We start from the raw sequence: 13,338 nt of genomic DNA, 5'->3' as shown, positions 1-13,338 counted from the left end.
GTTGCCTCTGTGGATGGATACTTATTGTATTTAAATTAAACAAAACTCATTGCATATACGAAAATGAAAGTCATTGCAAATACGAAAATGAAAGTGTACACACACACACACACACACACAGGTGGTATTATGAAATGTAACTATGGAGTTGTAACATTTGACCGTCATTGTTGTCGAATTTTGTAATTAGTACTCTTGTTTTGACATAGGAGGGCCTACCTACCCCTTGATACGAAAAGATGGGGTAGTAGTAGCCAGCGAAGGGAGGCGAAGAGGAAAAGTGAATTTCCTGTTTTCACTCGCAAGTTGCTTATTTACTCGACTTCTGTGTCATTGCTCCACCAGGGTCATTTAGTGCTGCTGCTGCTGCTGCTGGGGTGGTGAGGGATGAGGGAATGGGGTGCAAACGTTGGCCTGGAAGGCCATGGCAAGGGTGGGGGTAATAAAAAAATAGCCTTAATGCTAAAATGGACTTCTCCTGTCATGAGTCATGTTTTGGGAAACGGAAGCTGACCATGCGATGTATAAACGAAGAGAGTTAGTATTGCAATGGAAGTTTATATATATATATATATATATATATATATATATATATATTATATATATATATATATATATATATATATATTAGTGTAAATTAGGAAAGTACAATTCATATTTGGTTTTGGATGATTTATATATGTTCTTTGTTGGATTTGATGAAATTTCTTGCTTTGTTTGATTCATACGTTGCCAACTTCTGGGTTATGGCACCTGCAGAATTGAGCTCTACTATACTCCGTATATATTATAAAAAGATTTTACACCTCTTTGTGAAATATTTCGTTTGGTTGAATTTATTATTCGATCATTTCAGGGCTCAACTGAATACATATTAGATATTGTTATTTATAGTAGTGTTATCATTAGAATTCCTGCGTTATAAATATTACATTTTATGAATGACCAATTACGCATTGAACCACCCCCCCCCCTCTCCCCCGCTGTGTATCAAGTATTTACATTTCGTGAGGGTTTTCGGTGGATGTACATTTCAGTAGTACTTGAGATAAAGTTTGATGCCAATGCTTATCTATCTGCTGAGCGGCAAATTAATCTTTTGAAAATTAAACTGTCCTCTTAACCGGGACTGCCTTAGCATTTAAGAAAAAAAAAACTTTCCAATCCTGTCTGCAGATTGTGATTTATAAATATGTTATTTGAGGTGCAAGAGGTTTAGGGTTTAACGATTTTATGTATTATATGCCCTGCATATACTTTTTAGGATGGAAAGTCTCCTGTTCCTCGCCTCGCCCCCCAACGATTAAGATTATCAAAGAGCCTTGTTGTGGCTTAGTGTTACCAAGCGGCCTTTATTGTGCCCCTCTCCCCACCCAGCCGCTACCCAGTCCCAGATGTCCCTAGTGTGACCCTTTCTCTTAGTGTCCCCTCCTACCCTTCAGTCCGCTCGCTTGCCAGATGGCTTTGACCAACCTCTACCCCTATGCCCCGTCCCCCGGCCATGGGAGAGGAAGGGATGGGTCTGAACTGCTGCTCCATTACTTTGCTTCCTGTTTCTGCATTCACCCACTAGTAGTAGAAGGAAGGGGAGGGGAGAGAGGGGGCAATGAGCGGGCGAGCTAGCCAGGCAGTCAGTCGCAAAGGACGTGAATAATGGGAGGAAATAAGAGTACTGTTCTGAAGGGTGGATAGGTTTGGTTCTAGGTGCTTCATACTTTTTGTATTTCGTAGAATGTTGAATTGTTGAATATAGTGAATTTTTTATGCATAGAAATTTTTAACTTGTGGTCAGGCATCGTGTATACTTATTTATATTACTTACAATTACTTTTTATAACAGAGCAATAGCAAGGCAAAGATAGCCTTTCAAGAGCTTTATATACTTCCCATTTGCCAAACATCTGGAAATTGTTTTTTTTATCAAGATGAGATGCTAATAACTATTGCCATATAGTATTGTGCCTTGGTGATTCCTCCGCGTCGCTTTGCAACTTCGAGCAAAACAGTTGGACCCTTTTAACCGAGACATGTCATCCGGTGTTGCCGATGTCAGTGACCTCGTTCATCTGTTAAAAGTCGTTAGGAATACTTCATCCCATAGTGTAAGATTAGAGTCAACCAGGTAAACTAAATTTTGAAATTTGTCACTGATAGGATCATGAAAGTGGAAGGATGGTATAGCATCTGAAACTATAATACTAAGGAGAATTTTAACCCCTCACTATGCGTATCATCCACTAATTTGATAAACATTTCTGTTAATTGACTCTGCAACCAACCACAGGCCTAATGTCAGGACATGGGGTTGGTGCCAATTATCAAGTTTCGGGTAATCTCTTCTTGAAATGTGATTCAGAGGTTACCAAAGGAACGCCGGAATTTGTATCAAGACTTTTTAAGATTCCGCCTTTGAATCTGGTGTTTGTAGTCCCAAATGTATTCCTATAACAAACAAAACATGAATTTCTTTATCTCTGGGACCGGATAGAGTTGACATAATTGCTATTGTTGACTATATCATTAGATTTTGTTGGTACTTTCTTCTCTCTTCATAAAGTAACGAGTTATATACTATCGCGTAAAGAAATGGCGTAGAGATCCCGTGTGAAAATCTGGTTGTAATTCGTTGGCTTGTGCAAGCGTAAAAGTCACGTGGCTTCTGTCATCCAAAGATTGACAACAAGCTATTATTTCAGCTTATGCAAACGGATGGGGGGTGGGGGGTCCAACATATTGGGGGAGATTTTTTTATGCCCCTCTAGTTCTACGTAATCTGCATCAGGATTTCATTCTTCCGCCTGTTTGACGAAAAAAAATATAGGCTAGTAGTCCTGTTTAATTATTGCCTTTTTTGCATTATATGGTTGTTCTGGATCTGCAACCTGAATTTCATGAATTAAAATAGCCATTGTTCTTTGTCAGTAATCTTTGTTTGAGCTGACCATTCCGTTCTTTTAATCCATCCCATCATGCCTCTTTTAGTACTCCCCTTGCTCTCTCTAGTATGGCTTCGTCTTCACGTCTGTATTGCACGCTTTGTTGATTGTCGCCGTTGTCGAGGAGTTTCAAAAAACGTTCTTTGAAATTCGCCATTTGTTTGGTATGATTAGTTGTCTCAAGCATATGCGTATATATATATTTATATATTTATACATATATACATACTTATAAATAAATACACACACACAAACACACACACACACACACTTGAAACAACTAATCATACCAAACAAATGCCGAATTTCAAAAAACGTTCTTTGAAATGCGGCATTTGATTGGTATGATTAGTTGTTTCAAGCATGTGCGTGTGTGTATATATATATATATATATATGTGTGTGTGTGTGTGTGTGGGTGTGTGTGTGTGTATATATATAAATATATATATTATATATATGTGTGCTGTTATTTTTTTAGAAGCATCTACGTAAGGATATTTCGATATCCTTCAAAACTGCACGTTTGCCAGGTGTCATTATTTTCTGTTCTTCAAAGGCTAATGCGGAAGTGGAACATTACTATTTACCGTTTCTTCTCCTCTCTCCCACCCCCCCACATTTTTTTTTCTTTGGATCCCACTTCGCCGAAGGCGCTCCTCTGCAAGACCTGGGAACGCGACTCATACATAATAATGCAAGCGTTCTGAGATTTCATGATGCTTATTCCTTATTAATTGCCGGATTCACACTGTCAGAGCCCTCGGAAAATAGGAAAAAAAGTCTTCCATGGTTTTCTTGACTTAATATTTTCCGTCCTCCTGATATCAATCAAGTGGGAGCTTATTGTTCAGTATTTCAAGACATTTTACTTTGCCTTTGTTCCATCTTCGGACGGAAGTGTGTCCTAAGAAGTCTCAGAGAGAAAACATTGCATGACGAGTTTTGTTCTTTTTCAGGGTAGTTTAAGGATTTCATGTAAGGATAACTGTATATCAATCAGATTTTTGACGGGAAATATCGCAGTTTTCATTTTTAAGCCAGGACTCTGTGTCTTACGTTCATCGCGCTTCAATATATGGCTTGTAATCTGTTTTATACGGTTCATCATTTCACGGCTTAACGCGCAATGACTTTGAAAACTTAGTTTTGTTTCGACCATACGTCGACTCTTGGTTCTATGGGAAAAAAGGTTGGTGCTGTTGGTTAATTGGCTGAGAACCACTGAATCATTCTGAACTAGCGTGATCATCGTTTTCTCAAGTGTCAGGTCTAGTGAGGGGTTGTAATGGGATGGGAAGGCGTTGTTAGTTGGCATAGACAGAACTTTAGTAGTGAAGTTGCAGGTCACTGTCAAAGCCAGTTCCCAAGCCGAAATGTTGCAGTACACAAAAAATACTTGGTGACATGTTAAGGGTAAATGTTGTTTTTGGTGCAATGAATGATGCAATGTTACTGATGCTTGTTGCCCAGATGTCGCAGGTTCGTGTCTCCTCCAGGGCAATGAAAGAAAAATCACGGGCCCTGTTTCGCGTTTACTGCTGCAGTATGGGGTCTGCAGTGGAAGGTTGAATCCAACATTCTTTCATCTAATGTAATAATAAGGGTAAATATTGATATAGGTGTGATGAATGATTCAATGTTACTTGTGAGTTTTGTCTTGGAATATTATTACTCGAAATGACAAGATGGTAATTGTACACATTTCAAGTATTTTCGCAAGCAGAATAGAAGCTTCAGAGACAATTTTTATTTTATTTCAAGTTCGATTAAAAATTTTGTAGGTTATCGTAATGTTTATTCATCTGTCATTACTGGGATTAGCTGCTGGCATGTTTTTGTAAATTGAGTGGCTTATTTTCACTTCGTTGAGTTGGCCTGATGGTGATTTATTGTGTCACAGGCAGTATAATTTTACTGTTAGTTGAAAATATTGGTGAATTGCTCCTGTTGTACTTTTACAATTATATACTTTTCTTGCACAGCACAGTTACCGGAAATAAAGTTTCGCTAAGATTAAAGTATTGATTATTTTAAATAGCCCATACAAATGCTGAATTGAAAACTGTACTATGTATGTATTCTTTACAGTTTAGCTTTCCGTGGTGTAGAGTTGACCATTTCGTAAACTTGAGAGTAAGGCTGGTTTTTAATTTTTTTTTTTTTATGAAATGTTTTGGAAACATCATGTGTCTTTTCTCAAGTATATAGCTACATCTTACTGGCATGTAAAGTCAATTTGTATTTTAATATTAAACGGAATTTTAGCCAGATATTATTTGTATTTTGGATATTTAACATATTACATAGTCTGTGGATTCAGGTAATAAATCTAAAGAATTATTTTGATCGATTTCATTTAGTGTCACAAATAAGTGAATGTGCAAGAAACGCAAATCCGAACTTCATTATTTGTAGAAACCTATTTTGTCCAAAGCTTATATAAGTGTTAAGATTATAATTACTTTTCCTCATTCCTTTTAAGTTATTAAAACCTTTTATTACCGTAGATTCTCTCTGATCGGCACATACCAAAAATTGTTGACAGACAGACTCGTCTGCTTTGCATATGAAAATGCGTTGGTCGGGCGGAAACCACCATGTTGGTCCTGATAGGAATCTACATTGGAAATTATATGCAGTTGCTTTACATTGTCTATGCTTTGGGTAGTGCCACGCCACTGGAACTGGAGCCGCAGTACTACCGTACAGTCCACAGATGGTGTTTTTGTTTGTATGTTATACCGTATATATGTTTTGAGTATTTTTTTGTTTTGTTTTTGGTTAAATGTATATAACTAGGAAAATTTATTCAAGTGATATTTTGAGCTCTGCATAGGTCTTCATTCTCGCTTATGGCTTTTTTTCCCCCCACTGTCAGATTAGCTTTTTACAATCTTTTATGGAAAATTATCCCTCCCTTGCTCCCGCTATTCTCATCCATTCATTACGGTAATTATTAATTAGATAAGAGGGACCTCAACTGGATATACTTTTCTCCCTAATTACGTCTTGATTACCTTCACAGCCGTTGTATAATTGCTTCTACCGGCCTCCCGCCCCCAGCTTCCCCCTCCCCCTTCTTTTCTCTCCTATTTCCCATTCTACCCATCATGTTTTCCCCGCGGTCTCCTTCCATCCATGCCGTATTTGGCCGGAGTAACTAATTACCTGGGAAAGTCAAATTAGGTAAATTTTAGAGTGTTGCTAGATGGGAGATGGCTGGTCTGATAATGTAAAACTACCACGTTTCAAAGTTAAGGTCGGGGCCTCTCTCTCTCTCTCTCTTCTCTCTCTCTCTCTCTCATCTCTCTCTCTCTCTCTCTCTCATCTCTCACTCTCTCTCTCTCTCTCTCTCTCTCTCTCTCAGATTTGCATTACGTTTCTTAGTAATATGTTCATTTGTTAGTCATTGAAATAAATAATTTCCAGTAACCGATCTTGCTCGTTTGTAAGAAAATAGCACATCCTGTAATAATACTTTTGAGTAGTACTTATAATACTATGAAAAGTATTATTGCCGGTATTAAGTTATGTGCATTATTGGACGGTGTCGTGTAGATGTACGTATAGGCTTCTCAAATCCTGTTAGGTCTTCACTGAGGGTCTAAATCCCAGTTTCAAAGTTTAATCTTGTTTCTTCAGTTTTTGAGAGGTGAAAATTTGATTTATTCATTTTTATCCTATGTAATTCTTGAAAACTGTACGTGCAGATTTTTACCATTGAAGAATTATATACTGCTCTTGTTGGGTGGCTTTCAGTTATGTGAATTTTAAGAATCCAAATTGCATTGACAGTTAATTAGGTACTTTTTTTTTAACATTCCACACATTTAAATTTTTTTAAAAATAAAACTTTCAACTTAACGGTTTTGCAGTTTTGTGAGTTAGCATATGTTTCAAAGGAAATTTGATAGTATGTGTTGACACCCCTGTCCTTTGATGGTAAAGTATTTGTACATGAAAAGGAGAAGTATCGAATGTGCAGGGACATTTTAGATGACCTTGTTAGAATGTTCCGAATGTGTTATGAGACGAGCCTAAACGCGTTACTCTGAAAAATATTAATTTGTACTGTTGATCGTTAACGATATCGGTTTGATGTACTTTACAGTTCTTGATTAGAAAAATATCCCAGACTTGCACGCAAACGATTGAATTGTAATCGTAAATAAAGGAAAACTGCGCAGCGAATTTCGTAATCCGCATCAAATAAACCGGGAAGCCTAGCGAGGAACATCAGAGAAGGGATTGAGAACAGATTTGTACTTGAGTTTTAACAGCGTTATAAGACCCATACCTTAGAGTCAGAATGTTTTACCTTATTTATTTACCTATTTATTTTTTATGACAATCACAGGTGCAGTGGATTGCACCAGTCATTGAGATGTGTAAGATTGAGCTTGAAGAAAAACTGGGTACTCAGTTGATCTTTATTAACTAAGCTAGAATTAGCCTACGTGATATGTCGGTGTGAAGGCTCCTACCATTTCTTTGTAGATTGGACATGTGATGATGCCATTGAAATATTAGGAATGACCATGTATAATATATTTTTAAAATCTATACAAGGTACTTCGTTGTCTTTGATGGAATGCAAAAATCAGCATGCGTGTGTGTGTGTGTCTTGTGATAATTGTTTATACTAAGCAGTATAGCCGAATTAATGAGATTAGTAGTAATTGTATAACTTTTTATTTGTTTACATTGCTTAGTAGCATTTTCTTGAAACTTAAACAGTGTTGTATGAGTTGTAATGTATGTTTTCTTTCTCCTTTTCAGGTATATGGCGCAGCACCCCGGTTTCCTTATGGAATTAAGTAAGGCATTGATGTTATTACTCCTTTGTAGCTGTGCTTTAGAGTTCTTATAGGTAACCAGCATTCGTTGTGTGGTAATTAGTATGTCTTGAATTTGTTGCTATAGGGTTTGTTGGTGTGAGAATTTAGTTGATTCTTTTCGGGTTAAGCCATTAAATCACGGGAAAATTACCGACTAATTGGAAATGGTGGTCTACCTAAAGGTTTTTGTTAGAAGGGCAGCTATTTGTTGTTTTTCCATGCGGTCGAAAACGCAGACTTGTCAATAATTCCAATGAGGTTGATATTTCAAACTTAAAATTGGCATGAGCTCCAAGTTACTGTAACTAATATAATTGTGTGTGTGTGTGTGTGTGTGTGTGTGTGTTTGTGCTTCGTTTTACTACTTCAGAAGTATGATTGGCCTCGAGTGTTGTTGAGTGAAAGTTCATTGGTGATGGGGAAAAAATGATCATGTGGAAGGATTGTGTTACTGGATTTTCTTCAGTGTGTGTTTTTCTTTTCTTTTTGAAGCACGTGAGTTAAAAGTCCATAGAAGTTTTTTGGATTTTTTCTTTTGGAAGGTTACCGTATATGCTTAAAATTGTAAAATTTTGGACTAACGGCGAATGATAATAAAGACACTGTATGTCAGTCTTCTCACAAAGCGCTCCTTTCATTTAAACATGCATATTTACACTTTTTCGTGCAATCACAGGGGCCGCCCTTCCACCCGGAAATCGTTTGGCCTAAAGTTGAGATGCCAAGTGTAATAGTAAGGTCCGTATTATGTAAGGTTATCAAACCATTCTCCAGTCTTAAATTGACTCTTGCCTCTCTCCTCCTCCTCCTCCCCCCGTTCCCCGTCCTCACCCGTACACTTGGTGGAATCCCTTTCTTGGCTGGCACCTCTTCCCCTCCCCCCTCCTGCTCCTCCTCCCCTTAGGTTCCCAAGGGAGAGTCTTGCTGCAACGTCTCTCAAACTTTTTTCTATAACCTTTATAACACGGTTAAGTTAATTATTAAAAAATCCACGTCTGTTGATCGTTCTGTATTTCCCGTGTAAGGTTAGGATCATCATCGTGTGTTTTCTGTGTTATTAACGAATCTTGATGTGACACCACGGTGGAAACTCTTGCAGTTCTCCGCCTCATTTAATTCCCTCCGCGTTCGTTGTAACCCAGCAGCCTCCCCCGATCTCTTTCCCGCCAAACCAAGCTGGAGTGTGTGTGTGTGTGTGTGCGCGCGCCGCGCTCTCGCGAGCTATGTCGCTCCGCCATTTCTCTCCCCCTTTTGCTTCATGACGTAAATGCGAACCAGATGAACTTGATAGTGGTATATAGTGGAGAGGCCAATTTTCCGAATTCCCTTCATTCTGAACAACGAACTTCCCTTGCCCCTTTCTCCACCACTCCCCCCCCCCCCCCCATCATGCCATCTACTTCCCTCAACCGTCAGTCCTGTATCCGTACGTTCTCCACTGTTTCCATTCTCTCTCTCTCTCTCTCTCTCTCTCTGTGTGTGTGTGTAGTGTGTGTGTGTGTTGCCGTGCACCATTGACGTCTGCAAGTCGAAGCTGTGTGGGAAAAGTGGTGCATGGAGTGAAACTCTCCGGCGGGGTTGCAGCTTGTGAAAGGCGGCAGAAATCGGGAGGGAGGGAGCGAGCGAGCGAGAAAAGGAGAGAGTCGTCGGGTTTTGGTGGTGGTGGTGTAGTGTAGTGGGGAAGGATGACGAAGGGGAAGATATGTTGGTCTGATTTTCGGGGAGGTGGGTGAGTGGAGGGCGTGGGTGACTGGAGGGCGGTGAGAGCAGAAGAGAGGACGCGGTGGAGGACAGAGAGAGGGGTTATTGAGGGGGTTGGGGGGGGGGGGGGTGGGGGGCGGGGGGGCGAGGGGCTGCGTGTTCTGGTGATTGCTACCCACGGCACGTCTCTCTCAATGTTGGCCATGTTGGATGTGTGAGGCCAAATCACCGAGAGGGCTGCAGCATTATACACACGCACACACACACACACTACATCTCTCCCACAGCCACCATTACCTCCCAACTACTCCTCTACTTTCTCAACTTCACACGCGTAGACTTACATATATGCTTCAACGAATACCGACTAACTTTAGAGGCGAGAAGTTTATGCTTTCCAATGTATTTGAATAACCTGTGTGAATAATATTATATATATATATATATATATATATATATATATATATATATATATATATATATATATATAGGCAAAGGGTCTACACAGTTTACGATACTGTATCCTCGTAGCTACATGAATGTCAGACAAATCCTCAATAATAGTGGTCTCCAGCATACGTCCCGGAGTCATCGACGATTTTTTGTTTCATACTTACGCTCCATACCAGTCGAAAAGACTTGTAATTATACTGTGTCATGGGATTTTATACTGGAAACTAACTCATTTTACTCATGACTCGTAAAAGGCATTATGCAAAGCTTACTATCTTAACCATTCCTTAAAGTTAAACATTGTGCTAACTAGCGCAGTTTTCCCACTAAAACCCTTTTAACAGTTATGCAATAAAGGCTTGATTAGCGTTTATACCAAACGTTGTGTAACGGGAGTTTATAGATTTTATTTTCCATGGTGGAATTAACGAGAGAGAGAGAGAGAGAGAGAGAACAGATTGTGGGAGTTGCTTTGTTGACACAACGGCCGGAAGTTTGAGGAAAGTTTGGCAGAGGTAATCGGTGAGGGCGAACTTTGACCAAACTTGAATTTTGATTTGCTTGAAAGTTGGCCAATATTGCTTCCAGGTCTGGGTGGGTGATGATGTAATATTTGTTACCTTAAAGCTCCTGTTATACTCGAGACTTGAGCATGTCTTTCTCTTAAGCGCTGCAGTTTAGGGATATAGTTTCTTTGTTATATATGGGACTTTGCCAGAAATTACTTCCATTGCTATTATATTTTACTGAATAAAGGTAAAAAAACGGAGAGAGAGAGAGAGAGAGAGAGTGCCGCTAAGGACATGGCACTTGTGAAACGATGGCATGTAGTATAGAAGTACTGTACTGAAACAGACCCGTTCCTAGATGAGCAAATAGGAGGGTAGGAGAGAGGGAGAGGGAGTAGAGGGGGTAGGGCCCTGGGTGACCCTTTGAAAGGAAAGGGAGGGGAGAGAGATGAAGGTAGCTGCTAGCTCTAGGCTTTAAAGTTGAATAAGGAAAGAGGGGGAGGGGTAAGAAGAGAGGCCCTCGGCCATCTCTGCTTTAAACAGAGTTTGTGGTGGACACTACTGAATCTGATGATTGTTTTATAGGTGACACCCTCCCTTTTCCCCCCTTCCCCCCTCTCTTTGAACTCGTCGAATATTTGTTGTTATATTCTAACTGGCAGTGTTTATATAGACGTCAACTGAAGTAGGCGTAGACAGATACACAGAGCAGTGCATGTTATTTAGAGAATTCGGTAGGAAGTTATTTTGACTCCCTTCTTGGATAATGTTTATTTCTTATTTATTTCAGGTGGGCCAGTCAAAGAAGTTCCATGAATGACAGTCTTGGTTAGGTAGTAAATTGCTTTTCAAGTATTCGTGAGAATGTAATTACGCGGTCAAGGGATCAAGTCTTGATATAGTATGCAGTTGTCATACGTATGACTGGGCTGTGGAATTTTCTCTGATTGTGATTTTTCATGTTGGACATTTTATTTGGAGGTTGGCACCGTATAAGACGTTTACAGTAATATTTTTCTTTTGCGTTAACTTTCATATATCTGGGGTAATTAAATTGCCTGTTTAGTATCAGGCACTGTTATAATGTAGAAAATAAGTTTTCAAAGAAGTTTTGTCGGTTGTTGCATAAATGCAAAGTATTTGTAAGTCATGAGGCTTTGAACGTTACTCTCCGTGTTAGTATGTATCGTTGCAGTAGTGCGTGTTTTAGTAGCTTACTGCAGAAGGTATTGACCTGTTTCCAAATGCTATTTGCCGAGTCAAGATTATTCTAATGCTTTTGTAGCATTGAAGTACCATGTACGTCTCCTTCCCACGTAGAGTGGGGAATTGTAGTTTTCTGAAAGGAATATTTTCGTTAATGCTTATTATTATCAGAATACCTTCCTGCTGTTGTTGTGAAATGCTGTTTAAGTTATAAAAGTTGTGCCGGTTATGTCAAATCATTTAAGCTATCAAAAAGGCCCTGAGTATTGCTTATGCCGTTCGCCATCTCCAAGATCATCTGGTCCCATTTTATGAATTGAACACTCTCTCTCTCTCTCTCTCTCTCTCTCTCTCTCTCTCTCTCTCTCTCTCTCTCTCTCTCTCTCTCTCTCTCTCTCAAACGAATTTTTTTTCTTTGAGATTTCTCACTCCCCAGTGAACGTGCTTTCGTATTTTACAAAGCGTGCCGCATCATCACCTATGAAGTTTTTATCATGCGGTTTAGTACCAGGTTAGTGTTGTAGAGGTCAGAGACTTGTTTGGCTTGGCCATGGCGGTTGTTTGGGGGGGGGGGGTCGCCTGTTGTACGTAGAAGGGGATGGGGTCACTTAATGGATAGAGGTGATAGGGGGCGATGGTGAAGATGAATCAGCTGATGATAGCCTGAAGGGATGGCGACGTGTGGGCCTTACTAAGAATGTAAATAGTAGTTGTGGTTGTCGGTTGTGGTGAGATGTCCAGTTGGGAACTCTCTCTCTCTCTCTCTCTCTCTCTCTCTCTCTCTCTCTCTCTCTCTCTCTCTCTCTCTCTCTTCTCTTCTCTACTCTCATGCTTAAGTACCATATAATGTTAAGTGGTTTACATAAAATGAAATTTATTTTATGAAATTAACAGATTGGGGTGCTGTATTGTTTTGAAGAAAATTTTCAGACAGTGAGCGAGCGCCTGTGAACTAGAGCGTAACCGGATGGAGGTTGCACTAGTTGCGGGTAAGAATGGTATAAATCCCATGAATACCGATTCTCTCTCTCTCTCTCTCTCTCTCTCCTCTCTCTCTCTCTCTCTCTCTCTCTCTCTCTCATTTTTTATGTAAAATGACGTCAGGTTAGTGGCCGTATTAGAAAATTTTATCCTCGCCGATCGATGTGGGACATAGTTCAGTGGTTGTGTATTTGGCAAGAGTCTCAAGAAGCAAACAAATAGAAATAAAAAAAAAAATGACTACCACTACTTAATGGCAGGTGGCAATAGGTGTAAGTCACGTGAGTCATCAAAACAAAGCCCACGTGTTTAAGCGAATTTGTCCATTATTGGTGCTGGCACCTCTCGATAGAGGAGTTATGTTATACCGACGGATTGGAAGAAGGTTTTAGTTTCGTTTAACCCAAAAGAAAGTTTTTATTTTTAAAATTAATTTTAAATATATTTTTTTAAAGGAAAAATACTCGGGTTTTAAGGTTGCTTATATACCTTCAAAATATACTTTCAAGGCTGGTTTATTAAGTGTTATGTAAATACAATTTTGTGTGACGCACTCCCGCCGATGCCGTGTAGGTATTGCTGTCACGTGTGAGATTAGGTAAACGTTTTATAACCCAGCTTGATTTAGTACATTCTTGAAAAGTTTAATCTATAATACCAGATTATTTCAACGTCGGTATAGACAAGCTTTTACGTAATGGGGTTTTTCTAT

General features: G+C 39.4%; 1 protein-coding gene across 10 annotated transcripts in view; it reads left to right on the top strand.

Annotated features, from left to right (window-relative positions):
• Positions 1-13,338, top strand: part of LOC135200767 (trithorax group protein osa-like) — a 103,110-nt gene that overhangs the window by 19,272 nt on the left and 70,500 nt on the right. Inside the window, exon 1 of one of the 10 annotated variants that reach the window (XM_064229399.1) lies at positions 7,733-7,755. The exons of the other annotated variants lie outside the window; for them this stretch is intronic. The gene's annotated coding sequence lies outside the window, so the exon portion shown is untranslated. Of the gene's footprint in view, positions 1-7,732; positions 7,756-13,338 lie in introns of those variants that run through there. 10 annotated transcript variants of the gene reach the window in all.

Source organism: Macrobrachium nipponense, chromosome 27, assembly GCF_015104395.2.
Source record: "Macrobrachium nipponense isolate FS-2020 chromosome 27, ASM1510439v2, whole genome shotgun sequence".
NCBI lineage: Eukaryota > Metazoa > Arthropoda > Malacostraca > Decapoda > Palaemonidae > Macrobrachium > Macrobrachium nipponense.
Note: the sequence above shows the minus strand (reverse complement) of the source record. Positions and strands in the feature narration are given on the sequence as shown.